The 14,426-nt window shown below is 45.6% G+C and overlaps 1 pseudogene across 1 annotated transcript; it reads left to right on the top strand.

Annotated features, from left to right (window-relative positions):
* The first annotated feature begins 7,950 nt into the window (after positions 1 to 7,950).
* LOC309556495 lies at positions 7,951 to 9,725 on the top strand (annotated as a pseudogene). The gene is made up of 2 exons: positions 7,951 to 8,839; positions 9,163 to 9,725. The product of its transcript is annotated as an uncharacterized misc_RNA (transcript).
* Positions 9,726 to 14,426: the final 4,701 nt, after the last annotated feature.

Genomic DNA, 14,426 nt, shown 5'->3' with positions numbered 1-14,426 from the left:
GGCATACTGATAGAGGAACACTAATGTAAGGGGGGACTTTTATTGGGACAACTGATGTAAAAGGGGACTCTGACTGGGACACCTGACATAAAGGGAGGCACCTGATGTATAGGGGGACTCTGATAAGGACACCTTATATTGTATAAAAGGGGACTATGATTGAGATTCCTGAATTAAAGGATGGACTCTGATGGGGACACCTAATGTAAAGGGGTACTCTAAATGAGACACCCGTTGCAAAGGGGGGCACCTGATGTAGTGGGGGACTCTAATTTGCACACCTAATGCAAATGGGGCCTTTAGTTGGGACACTTGATGTAAAGAGGAATGCTAATGGAGACACCTGATGTAAAGGAGGACTCTGATGGGGCCACCTGATGTAAAGGAGGACTCTGATTGGAATGTCTGATGTAAAGGGGGGCTTTGATTGGGGCACCAATGTAAAGGGAAACTCTGATGGGGACACCTGATGTTAAGGGGGAAGCTCATGAAGACACCTGATGTAAAGTGGGACTCTTACTAGGACACCTTATGTAAAGGGGTCACTTAACCACTTTACCACCGGAGGATTTTTCTGTCTTACGTCCAGGCCACTTTTTGCGATTCGGCGCTGTGCGACTTTAACTGACAATTGCGCGGTCGTGCGACGCTGTACCCAAACGAAATTTACGCCCTTTTTTCCCACAAGCAGTGCTTTCTTTTGGTGGTATTTGATCACCTGTGCGATTTTTACTTTTTGCGCTATAAACAAAAAAAAGAGCGTTTATTTTTAAAAAATAACAATATTTTTAACATTTTTTTATATGAAATTCCCCCCCAAATGTAAAAATCTAAATTTTTTAAAATTTTTGGCCAATTTGTTTTCTGCTACCTATGTTTGGTAAAAAAAAATCACAATAAGCGTATTTTGATTGGTTTGCGCAAAAGTTATTGCGTTTACTAACTAAGGGAAAGATTTCTGTCATTTTTGGTGGGTTTTTTTTTAACGCGTAATGGCAGCGATCTGCAATTTTTTTTTGCGGGACTGCGACATTGCGGCGGACAGATCGGACCCTTGACTGACATTTTTGACACTTTTGGGGGTACCAGTGACATTTCTACAGTAATCAGTGCTATAAATATGCATTGTTACTGTAAAAATGACACTGGCAGGGAAGGGGTTAATTTTATTGGAGAGGGAGGGGTTAATGTATGCCTGGCGCTTACTAACGTGTGTGGGGGGAGGTGACTGAGTGACTCAAGGACAGATCGCATGTTCAGCTATGCTGAACACTGCAATCTGTCACTCCTTGCCACTTAGGAGATCCGCCCGCTCTGTTTACACAAGCGGGCGGATCTCCAAACTAGATTCCCAGATGATCGGGGAAGAGCAGCGGCGATCGCCGCCGCTCCTCCCCTGGCCCGACTCCTGCTGTGACTGAAAACAGCGGGAGCGCGCCTCCTACAGGGGGAGGAGTCCAGCGACGTAGGTCTACGTCGCTGGAAGGAATCGTGCCACTTTGCCGCAGTACAGTCCCAGTGACTGGTCGGCAAGTGGTTAATGTAAAGGGAGACTCTGATTGGGACCCATGATGTAAAGGGAAGACTCTGATAGAGACACCTGATATAAACTAGGGTACTTGATATAATGGGGGACTCTGAGTGGATCACCTGATGTAATTGGTATCTCTGATTTGACACCTGATATAAAGAGGGAATTTGAATAGGATAATTGATGTAAAGGGGGCACCTGGTGTAAAGGGGGCCTCTAAATAGGACATCTGATGTAAAGGGGGACTCTGATTGTGACACCTGATGTAAAGAGGGACTCTGACTGGGACACCTGGTGTACAGGGGGACTCTGATTGGGGCACCCGATGTAAAGGAGGAGTACTCTGAGGGGGCCACCTGATGTAAAGGGGGGCTCTGATTGGGACACCTGATGTAAAGGGTGACTTTGATTGGGACACCTGATGTAAAGGGGGACTCTAATTAGGACACCTGACAAAAAGGAAGAGACCTGATGTATGGGGGGACCCTGATAAGGACACCTTATACTATTTAAAGGGGGACTGTGATTGGGTCTCCTGAAACTCTGATGGGGACACCTGATGTAAAGGGGGATGCTGATGGGGACACCTGATGTAAAGGGGGACTCTGACTGGGACACCGTATGTAAAGGGAGCCACTTGATGTAAAGGGAGACTCTGATCGGGATCCATGGTGTAAAGAGAGTACTCTAATAGAGACACCTGATGTAAAGTAGGGCACTTGATATAATGGGGGACTCTGAGTGGTCACCTGATGTAAATGGTATCTCTGTTTTGACACCTGATGTAAAGGAGGCTCTAACTGGGACACTTGATGTAAAGGGGGCACCTGGTGTAAAGGGCAGGCCCGTCGCGTCAAGGCAGGCAAAACAAGCAATTTCTTGGGGCCCCGAGCTGGCCTGGGGCCCCAAGATCCAAGACACAGACTGACATTATCCCCAAAAACCCAACACACAAACGCCGCGGCCGCGCGCCTCACACACACAGGCTGGCCTCACAACACACAGGCGGCCTGTGATAGGCCAGCAGGCGGGTGCACAGCGGAGGAGCAGCATTACGTCACGCGGCGCCAGCTTGCTAGGGGGATAGTGCGCGGCGGCAGAGCGCATCTGCGCAGAGCGCCCCAGCCCCGCCGGCCTAAAGCGCGCGTGGGAGTGGCGCCACCCCACCGGGCCCGCAAACTTCGCCAGAGAGAGACACACCATGAGTCATCACATCCTCCTCACACACGTGGACCGGACCAGGCCAGCGACAGGTATGATCAAACTGACAGTCTCTGTCACTCCATTTTTTCGTGCAAAAATTGGACCAATTGTCCAATTGGGAGCAATACCTACCCTACCTGATAACAGACAGCTGGATAGTCCCATAGCATAAGAACAAAGTCCCCCTGGTATCATCTAGGGCACATGGTGGGGGAACGGGAGGGGCGACAATATCTGGCAACTTGTTGTATAGGGGTCACTTAAGTTTAATGAAAAATATAAAGCTTTCCCGACGTAAGAAGGAACGCCGCCGCACCTATCAAGCCCTAGATTCCGCTTTTACCCGGGCCCATGACTGCTTCCAAGCTCACCCCACCCCTGAAAATAAGAAGATTCTTGACAAAGCCACTCTGGAACTAGACCTCTTCCTGACTGATTCAGCCGAAAAGCAGATCCGACGCTCCCAACATAAGTTTTATACTAAGGCGAATAAACCTGACACCTTCCTTGCCCTTTCTCTTCGCAACGCCACTGTCACCCGAAAACCGATCCGATTGAAAACTTCCCCCACAACCTACACTAGCAACCCCGTCAAAATTCTTGAAACCTTTCGCAGACATCTCACCAAACTATACTCCCAGTCTCAGCCCCCGACTGACTCCCAAGTCTCCGAATTTTTCTCGGACATTACCCTGCCCACACTATCTGATTCTCAACGTGATGCCCTGGAACAGCCTATCACAGATCTGGAAATTTGTAATGCGATCAAAGGCCTCAGGCTTAACAAACGTCCTGGCCCTGATGGTTTCACCACATCCTACTACAAACATTTTTCTGACCTCCTAACCCCCATGCTCTCTAAGGCTTACAATTCTATACTTAAAGGCCACTCCTTCAGGCCTGGATTCCCTCCCAGCAGCCATCTCCATGATACCTAAACCACAAGCTGATGACTCCTCCTGGTCCAATTACCGCCCAATCTCTCTTCTAAACATTGACATAAAAGTGATGACCAAAATACTGTCTACACGCCTTAACCTGATCATAGGATCACTGATCCATAAAGACCAAACAGGCTTCATCCCTTGCCGGCAAGCTGGAGACAATGTGCGCAGGGCCATACATCTTACCTATCTTGCCCGTCGTCGTCACATCCCTGCTTGCTTTGTCTCCCTCTATATCAGAAAGGCATTTGACACTCTGTCTTGTTCTTACTTACAAACTGTACTGCACAGATGGGGTTTTGGTCCTCACTTTCTTACCTGGACCTCGCTGCATTCTTCCCCGTCAGCGTTTGTCCGTTATGCGAGTTTTCAATCTTCTACTTTCTCTATCAAATCCGGTACCAGGCAAGGCTGCCCCCTATCCCCTCTCCTCTTTGCACTCGCAATTGAACCACTAGCCCTCAAAATCCACGCCAATCCTGATATCAATGGCCTTGAACTGGGTGGTCATCACCACAAACTATGTCTGTTCGCAGATGATATCCTCTTGTTCCTCACGTCCCCTCTCACCTCTGCCCCTAATCTTCTTCTTACCCTGACACAGTTCGCGAAAATCTCAGGCCTAGTTGTTAACCCCACAAAATTGAAAGCGCTCAATGTCTCCTTACTCCCCCTCTCCTCTCCCACTTACAAACGGTACTCCCCTTTTCCTGGGCGACCAGCTATCTGCCCTATCTAGGAATTAAGTTGACAGCAGACCCCCGGGAGCTTTTTACAGCCAACTATCCACCCATGCTACTTCACCTAACGAAACTGATAAACACCTGGTCTTCCCTGCCTCTTGCCTGGATGGGACGCATCACCGTTACCAAAATGGCTATCCTGCCTAAAATCTTCTATCTATTTCGAGTGCTACCTATTTCTGTCCCCTCTTACTACCTCCGTCAACTCCAACGAAGAACTTTCTCCTATGTCTGGGGTAAGACCAGACCCAGAGTTTTACGCCGAATCCTCCATCTTCACAAACTCCAAGGTGGTTTGGGTCTCCCACAATACGCCAAGTACTATCAGGCGGCCCAATTAGCCCAGCTGACCAAGTGGCATGCTGCTTATGAAATCCCCCTTTGGGTGCCCCTCGAAGCGGTCGAATGCGATCCCCTCTCTGTTGCTAATTTACTATGGCTGACAACGTCGGACCGTCGGTCTGTTTCGAATCCTATCTTATGTCATTCCCTGCGTCTTTGGGATACCCTTAAATTTAAGTTTCAGCTCCAATCCCCCCACAACCCCCTGCATTCATTCCTGCACAACCCATCCTTCCCCCCAGCCTGGGAAGCCTTGTCGGCATTCCGTAATTGGGCGACGGCAGGCCTCCTCAGAGCCCATTCCATGATCACATTCAACTCTTTTAAGCCATTTCCAACGCTTTGTGAATCTTATAACATACCGAATTCCGAAATCTTTCGCTACCTACAAATTAAGCACTTTCTGGCCAAATGTATCCGCACTGATTCTTCCTTACCCAACATGACTTCTTTTGAACACACTTGCCTCCATGATCCTTATGCCCGGGGCCTCATATCTTCGTTATACACCAGACTCACTGACTCCCCCGACCGTACTCCTCCCGCATATACTATTAAGTGGGAACAGGATCTAGGGTCCACCATAGATGTTGAAGATTGGTCCAAAATCTGGCAATCAACGAAGATGGCCTCACAAAATATAGTAGCCTCGGAAACAAACTACAAAGTGCTGATGCGATGGTATTTAGTACCCGCACGCATTGCAAAATTTTCACCCTCCTACTCTGCAGCATGCTTTCGGGGTTGCCTGGAGACGGGCACACACTTGCACATTTGGTGGACTTGTCCATTGGTGCAAAAGTTTTGGCAGGCCGTCTTCCAAATGCCCTCCACCCTGATGGACGTTCCGATCTCGTCTGACCCCCTCCTGGCTCTCTTGAATGTAAAACTGGATAATGTGTCCAAATTCCGCCACAAACTGTTCCTACAGGTCACAACAGCGGCTAAACAAACCATTGCGAAAGCGTGGAAATCCCCACACCTGCCGTTGACTGAAGTAAAACACCGAATCACCAACGCTATGATTCACGCCACAATCAATGCTGTTTTGACAGATACAGTCGAGAAGTATGATAGAATCTGGCAACCTTGGGTTGACAATTTTCTTCCCCCCAATTTTGATAGCTCCCTATTACTGCCCTGAACCAAACCTGGGAATCCAATACCCCCACTCCTTTATTTACTGGCCCCCACCAGAGATCCTTCCCCTTCCTCTTCCCCCTCTTTCTACCCCTCCCCCTTTTTATCCTTGTTCCCTCTTGTTACCCCCTTCTCCCTGTCCCCCCCCCCCTGCCCTGCTGCCTTCCTTCTGCATACATATGTTGTAGCACGTACAACGTCTAAGTTTAATCTACCTTGTCATTTTAACTACAGTTTACAGGTTACCCGTTCGACTTGTTTCCTCAGTCTGACTGACTGTAGCCCATGTTTTTCCTGTTTGGTAGATACCCGTGAGGTTCCTCTCCTCCCCCTGCCTCTTCCCACGCGACACGGTAGACTTGGGCACTGTTCCCTTTTAGTTTAACAATTGGTTGGTTTTGCCTCCCCACCTCGGCACAGTGTGCTCCCTATATGGGGTGCCGGTGGGTTGGTGCTACCAATCACTAATCTCTCGTGACCACCCATTTTACCGCCCCTTGTCTATTAACCCTCATGAATTGCTGTAGTTACTGTTATTGGTCATGCTCTGTTACCAAGCTCTGTTTACATTACCTTGCATTATTCTGCATGTCAAACGTTGTTACTCACTTGCATTATTCAATAAAATACTTGAAACAGAAAAATATAAAGCTGTATAAGATGATCAGAGATCTTAGTGGATACCAGTCTGCCTTGCCTTCTACTGTCCTCCTTCATAGCCCTCCATTACTATATCAGTGCCCGCCTCAATTACTGCTTTCCCTCCTTCACTGCCCCAAATCTGTCAGTCCTTCTCGCATTGTCGCATAACATTGCATTTCCTAGAATTTATCAGCATGGACAGTCTCTCCCCCACTTATCAGTCTGTCCCACCTTAGACACAAGTTTAGAAGTGGGCTCTGAGAAATTATTCTCTACGTTCTTGAAAATTAAATCTAGATGGACAAGGATGTGGGGGATGTGGAAGATGGGGACTGGGAAGAAATATTACACAACTGTAATCTGGTATTACCAGTCATGAAGCGGACATATGCTTCAGGAAGCCAGAAGAGAAAGAAGAGAAAGGAAGAGGAGGATAAGAAAAAACAAGATAGTGGTAAGTGATAAATGACACTGGATAAAATAGCTCTACTTGTCAGTCTTGCACAAATGGTGAAATTTATAAAGTGTTACCATCTTTCTCCCTCAAGGTGCTTTGCTTAAATTTCTCAGCCCTCATGCTCTTCCTAAGGATATCTCCACTGATGAAGGTAGAGTGAATTTCTCTCACTGAGCTGTTAATAGTGACCTCTTTCAATATGCTAACAGTGAAATGGTAAAATGTACTCCACAGGTAATTTCAGATTTTTTTTTTCAATTATTTTCCCAGCTACACAATCAACTTCATCCTCAACATCAACAGATGCATCACTTCTTAGTGCTGATGTTTCCTCTATAGCACAAGGTACCACGAGCTCTATAATTATAGCTGATATCCTGCACAGCCCAGAGTTTGATCAGAGACTCTGATTCAGAGTAACTGATGCATTCTGTACCTGAACAGATGGATTATATTAATAAAAACATTATTTTTTCCCAGCTACACCGTCAATACCATCTCTCACAGTGAAAGACACTGCATCCAGAACAGAAATTGAGTCTGCACCACTTCCCAACACTGAGGTTTCCTCTACAGCTCTAGGTACCACAAGCACTGTCATTATAGCAGATGACCCTGCGCAGTGGCCAGCAGTCCTGACTGATAGTGTGCGCTGTGAAATTGTTAAAAAAGGACCAGTGCAAGTCACAAACATTGTTTTCCCCCAAAATTCTGAGAATCCACCTTGAAGATTCACAAATGACAATTACATGAGAAGCATGAAAAATGGTGAGAAAATTCTTTGATCATGGATGTTATATTCCATGAGCACAGACTCGGTGTTCTGTTTTGCCTGCACTGTTTTTGGGAAGCATGACAATGCCTTAAGCAACCGTGGCTTCCGTACATGGAGGAACCTAGCTCATCATTTAAAAGAACACAAATATTCAAAGGGGAATTGTGACGAATATGACAAACTGGCATGAACTGCAGAGGAGACTGCAAACCAATACAACCATAGATCAAAGACAACAAGACTTGATGCGGATCGAGATTGAGCATTGGAAAGGTGTCATAAGGAGAGTGATTGCCATAATTTGTCACTTAGCAGAACACAACCAGGCTTTAAGAGGGACCACAAGTGAGTTGTATGACTCACTCAATGGGAATTTTCTGGCACAAGTTGAACTGATGGCACAGTTCGATTCAGTTATGGCTGAACACATAAGAAGGATACAAAACCAAGAGACAAGAAGAGTGCATTACTTGAGTGGAACTATTCAAAATGAAATAATTGCACTAATTGGAAACAAGGTACTGGAAGAGATTGTGAGAAGAGTACACAGAGCAAAGTATTACTCTGTTATTATGGATTGCACTCCTGATGTCAGTCATAAGGAACAGATTTCCATTGTTCTGAGAATAGTTAATTGTGAACCATCTGTGTCCATTGCAGAACATTTCTTTGGATTTTTAGATGTTGAAGACACAACTGGTAAGGGCCTGACTGAAGTCCTGCTTGACCACCTGCAGAAACACAGCCTGAGTCTTTCTGACTGCCGTGGTCAGTCTTATGACAATGGCAGCAATATGATGGGCCATGAACAGGGTGTTCAGACAAGAATTTTGCAATTGAACAGCAAAGCATTTTACATTCCATGCAGAAGTCATACACTTAACCTGGTTGTGTCAGATGCTGCCAAGTCCTCAGTGCAGTCCATCTCCTTCTTTGGTGTGTTGCAAAGACTCTATAACTTATTCAGTTCCTCTGTGCAACGCTGGGCAGTTCTAAAGGAACATGTAAAGCAGTTCACTTTAAAACCTTTGTCATCTACAAGATGGGAAGCTCGGATTGACTGCATGAAGGTGGTGTGATACCAGTTACCAGAGATCCTGGATGCATTGTCTGCACTCCAGACAATTGCTATACAGAAGGGGGACTCAGAGACCCTGTCCACTGCTAAAAGCTTACATGGTGAGTTGAAGACCTGGTCTTTTCTGCTTGCGCAATGACCTGGTACAATGTTTTGTACCAGCTCAATCATGTTAGCAAGCTGCTACAAAGTCCAAATGTTTCCATGGAAACACTTAGATCAGAAACAGAAGAAGTAAAAGACTACCTTGAAGACTTCAGGGAAAATGGGATTGCTTCCTGTCAAACTGATGCAAAAGACATTGCAGAAAATCTGGATATGGAAATTACCGTTCCTGAGAAAAGGCAGCGTAAAAAGAAAAGACTGTCTCTATATGAAGGTATAGAGGAAACTCAGTCTACTCCAGACGAGACTTTCAGAAGAGACTTCTTTCTGCCCATGGTTGACACTGCCCTCAGAAGCCTAAGTGACAGGTTTTCAAGATTGAAGGGTGTTTATGACCTTTATGACTTTCTGTTGTCAAAGGACAACATGAAGCAGACAATAAAGAATGGAAAGCTTCATGAACGATGCAAAAAATTGGAACAAACCCTCCATGACATTGATGCTGATGACTTGGCACTTGAGATCAATTCATCTCTCTACACTTTTCCAGACCATGTAGCCACTTCCCCATTTGACATGCTTAATTACATATACAGTGAAAAGCTACTGGATTTGTACAGTAATGTAAGCTTTGCTTTGCGTCTACTCCTGACTCTCCCTGTGTCAGTGGCCTCTGGTGAGAGGAGCTTTTCAGCTGATAAAAAATTACATGAGGTCCACCATGGGCCAAGAAAGGCTCACAGGACAGGCACTTATGTCAATTGAGCGTGATGTTCACCAGTTTGTGGACATGGAGGACATTGTGATTGCCTTTGCAGGAAACAAGGCTCGCAAACAACAGTTTTAGATAATTTGCACATGTTTGTGAGAACTGAAAAATGTTAATGTGAGTGTGTGTGTGTGTGTGTGTGTAAGTATGTTAGATTTAGTTATTGTGCACTTTTTAATGTATTTTTGATTTTATGGTACAGTGGTGTTTTTTGCAAATGTTCAATTGTTGAAAATGTTCAAATTTCAAATGTTTTTTCAAGCAGTATTTGCACTGTACTCATTTTTTATTTATAGTGTGGGTGAACTTAAACTGTATGGCTATGCTGTGGTTCCTGTAGGCTTTGCGTGTGTGCGGGGGGGGGGGGGGGGGCTCCATATCCACTTTGCTTGGGGCCCCCAAATTCCTTCAAACGGCCCTGGTAAAGGGGGACTTTAAATGGGGCATCTGATGTGAAGGGGGACTCTAACTGCCACACCTGATGTAAAGGGGGTACTTGACGTAAAGGGGGGCTCTGATTGGGACACCTAATGTAAAGGGGGACTCTGATTGTGACACCCTATGTAAAGGGGGATGCTGATAAGAACACCTATTGTATTTACTTTCAATAGTTTTTATTGAGTATTCAAAGAAGATAACAATAAAACTTCAAAAGACAAGGCAATCAAACAGCAAGGATTTACATGAATCAATACTCAACATATCGAAGAAATCACAGTTTTGGTTTTTGTTAAACGAAAAATTGAGGATGTGCAATTGGCTCAATTAGTGGTTGTATTGAAGTCAAACCGACAAAGCAGGTGGAGAAGAGTTTGTAGGGCTGACATCCAACAAAAAGGGCGGGAGCCAGTTCTCCCCGGGCACCTGAAAAGAGATCATGCTGTACCCCAGGGAGAAGCGGCAGGAAGAAACCCAGTAGTCGCGGGAAGGATACCAGCCCCTGAAGATCTTGGAAAGAAAGAGGTAACAAACAACCTGTTCAAAATATAGTGAGATGGTTTGTTAAGCTTAAAACTACCATATAAATGGATGTGAGTAGTTAATAACCAAGCCTTTGCAAAAAGGGTTAAACGTTAAAAAGAATAGAGAAAGTCAAGAGAAAGAGAGCAAGAGGAAAAAGGAAAGTAGGGGAAGCTGGGAAGACATAAGAACTGGGGGGGGAGGGGGGGGGAGAGCTAGAAGGGGAAAAAAGAGAAAGGTGGTCCGAGCCCACCTTTCTGTGTAGCATCCAGGAGGAGGGAATCCGCCAGCTAGAGCACATATTTAAAGTGTGATGTTGACAAAGGTCACCCAGGGTTTCCACACAGCGTCAAACTTTTCTTTAGAGTCATCCAAAATGCTAAACATCTTCTCCTGGATCATGATCCAGGAGATTTTACGTTTCGCGGAAAGGAATGAGATTGTGGGTTGTTTCCATTGCCTAGCTATGGTAATTTTCGCTCCTAGGAAAATGTATGAAATCAGGGCCTGTGTAGGCTTAGACACTTGGGGAAGATAATGGCCTAGGAGGGCGTAAATTGGAGAATGTGCAATCTTTACTCCGGTGACTCGCTGCACGGTACGGAAAATTATGTTCCAAAAATTGCGGCGTTTGGGGCATTCCCAAAATAGGTGAATGTGGGTGCCCAGAAGGTCACAGCCCCTGAAGCAGATGGGGGGGGTTGGGGAATATCACTGCCAAACGTGAAGGGACCATATACCATTGCATGAGGACTTAAACATTGGCTTCCTTGAGACCCACAGTGTGAATCCCATGGATGGCTCTCGCAGCACAAGTGTGCCAAACCGCAAGGTCCCAGTCTACGTTCAGTTCCTGCTCCCATCTCAGCATATAAGGAGTGTTGACCGTGGAATCTATCAGGGATGCATATATAAGGGAAATCCCCTCCCTTTACATCTTGTATTCTGGAGCACCATTGTTCATAAGGAGTAACCGAAAGGGGATCCGGAGACCCCGATCTGGCCAAAGCTAGGAAGTGTGAGATCTGAGAAAAACAAAATCTCTCCATAGGTGGCATCTTCAGCATATTCCTACAATGTTTGTAATAAAAAGGACCCTTTGTGTCAAAAAAGTGTCAGATTCTATAGAGACCTTTATCCGTCCACCATTTGAAGGCCTTAATACTAATCCCCGGGGTGAAATCAGGATTATTGAAAATATATTTGAGGGAACCCCAAGGTGAGGTAATTTTATTTGTTTTATGTATTGAATCACAGAGGGCAATTGAGTGTGAGACGCCATACTAGAAAATCAATTGTGTGGAGAGGGATGGCCTGTCTTTCCATATAAAACCAGTCCGGCTTGTCTCCCTTAGCATATACAATATGATAGAAAACTGAGCCAATTGAGCCACGTGATAGCATTTCCATATGTCTGGGACCCCCCCCCCCCCTGTCTATGAGATCTGAGGAGTGCAAATAAATCTTATGATGTGCTGTTGGGGAGATGCTATGTGTGACTTTATAACTGGAATAGGAAGAGCTCGGAAATAATATAAAATGCGTGGAAGTAAGGTCATTTTGGATCATTCCGTAAGGTCCGCTTTTAATCACCGGGGTGTAATTGGTTGAATATAGCTCCGAAATGGAAGCAGTAATGTGCACCCTCAGGTATGGGATCAAGTCAAAGTGCCAAGAGAAACCAATGAATGTGGGAGGTTAATGTTCAAGGCTAGCGATTTGATCATATTGACTCTCAGGCCAGAGGCTGAACCAAAGCTGTTAAGGAGAGACATGATGTTTGGAAGTGAAATTAGTAGGGAGAAGCAAAGAGTAATATGTCATCCACAAATAAAGCGCATTTGTGTGTGATGTTGCCGCATTGTATACCGTGGATGTCAGGGTGATGGCGTATGGCGATGGCCAGAGATTCTAAGGCTATGGCATATATGAGGTGAGATAGGGGGCATCCCTGCCTGGTCCCTCTATGAATTGTGAAGGGTTCGGAATATAGACCTTGAAGTCTTATTTGGGAAGAGGGATTGGAATATAGCGCCCTAAGTATGGCCATGAATGATGGACCAAAGCCCCATCTTTCTAGGGTGGAGTAGAGAAATGGCCAGGGCAGCGAATCAAAGGCTTTGTGCAAGTCTAGTGATAGAAGGCAGCCCTCTTGAGGAGGGGCTCCATCCCAGCCTGACCTCATGAGAGTAGCCGCATCGATTACCCTCCTGATCTGGTCTGTTCCTTCAGCCTAGAATGAAGCCCACCTGATTTTTATGAACATAAGACTGAATGAAGCTGGAAAGACTGTTAGCTAGAATTTTTGTTAATATCTTAAGGTTGTTATTAATTAAGGAGATTGGCCTATAATTGCCCACGTCAGAGTGATCCTTCCCCGGTTTGGGGATGACTGAAAGATATGTCTGGTTCATGGAACGATCCAGGGGATCAGTCCCCTTAAGAGAGTTGAAGAATCTGGCTAGATGGGGGGTGAGTGTATCAGCAAAGGACTTGTAATAGAAATTGGAAAAGCCATCGGGGCCTGGGGTGGAGTTCATGCGCAGAGACTTGATTACCCTCAGAATTTCTTGCTCAGAAAAGGGTTCCTCGAGGCAGGATCGATGCACTCTGCTGAGTTGCGGAAGGGGTACCTTATCCAAAAAGGAATCTATGATGTTCCCCTGAGTTGGTTTGGACTCAGTATAAAGGGCTGAATAAAAAGAGTGAAAAGAGGCCATAATTGTGTTAGGGTTGCTAGTGAGCTCCCCTGAAGGAGAATTTTGTATTTTGGTGTCAATTTGGAAGCAAGTCTGGGGCCAATTTTGTCTTGTGTAGCTAGAATACAGGCATTCTGCCAACATAAAGCTCTTTTCGGCTTTAGCTGTTAGAGCTAGATTTAGGGACAGTTTTATTTTATCAAATTTTCTCAGTGATTCCAGGGTTGGGTTACATTTGTGAGTCTTACTCAAGCGCTTATAGCCCTGTTCCAGGCGTTTGATGTCTAGTTGGCGTTCACGTTTAATTTTAGCTCCAAGTTGTATGAGGTGACCCCTGAGAAATGTCCTGCGTGTCATTATTACTGAAGTATTCTTGGATCAGTTTGTCAATAATGGTTCACCAAACCGAATCCTTCAGGAGAGAATCATTGAAGTGCCATGGTGAAGGACCTGTACCCAGGGATAAACTCTTAATTTTGAGATATACCAGGGAGTGATCAGACCATGGGATGTCTCTGATCTTCGATTTCACAGCCACCAGGATGGTCATGGTAGGGACAAAAATGTGGTCGATCCTAGCTAGAGTGTTGAGGTGCTGAACAGTGGGGGTAATTCCAGGTGGAGGGATTAAGTTCCCATATATCAACCAAACCCAAGGAGTGGAGAAGACGTGCAACTCGTAAACCTTGTTTGGAGGGTCTCCGCAATCGGTGGGGTCTCTTCCCTGATTTGTCTAGAGTGTTATCAAAAGCTAGGTTAGAGTCACCTCCAATAATGAGCCTACCTTCAAAGTGGGGGAGAGGAGCTGAAACATCTTAGAGAAAAAGGCTGCCTGTCCCTTGTTAGGGGCATAGTAAGAGACAAAGGTAAAGAGACAGCCACCAATGTGGCCCTTGACTACAATGTACCTTCCCTGGGAGTCCGCTATGGTGTGTGAATGTGTAAATGCCAATGTTTTGGAGAAGAGAATGGCCACCCCCCCTTGTTTGGAGGAAGCGTTAGCTAAGTAAAAGGTAAGATATTTATGGTCGACGAATT

This window comes from Pelophylax lessonae (assembly GCF_965119305.1).
Source record: "Pelophylax lessonae genome assembly, chromosome: 5".
Taxonomy (NCBI): domain Eukaryota; kingdom Metazoa; phylum Chordata; class Amphibia; order Anura; family Ranidae; genus Pelophylax; species Pelophylax lessonae.
This window is presented reverse-complemented; position numbering and strand designations above follow the sequence as displayed.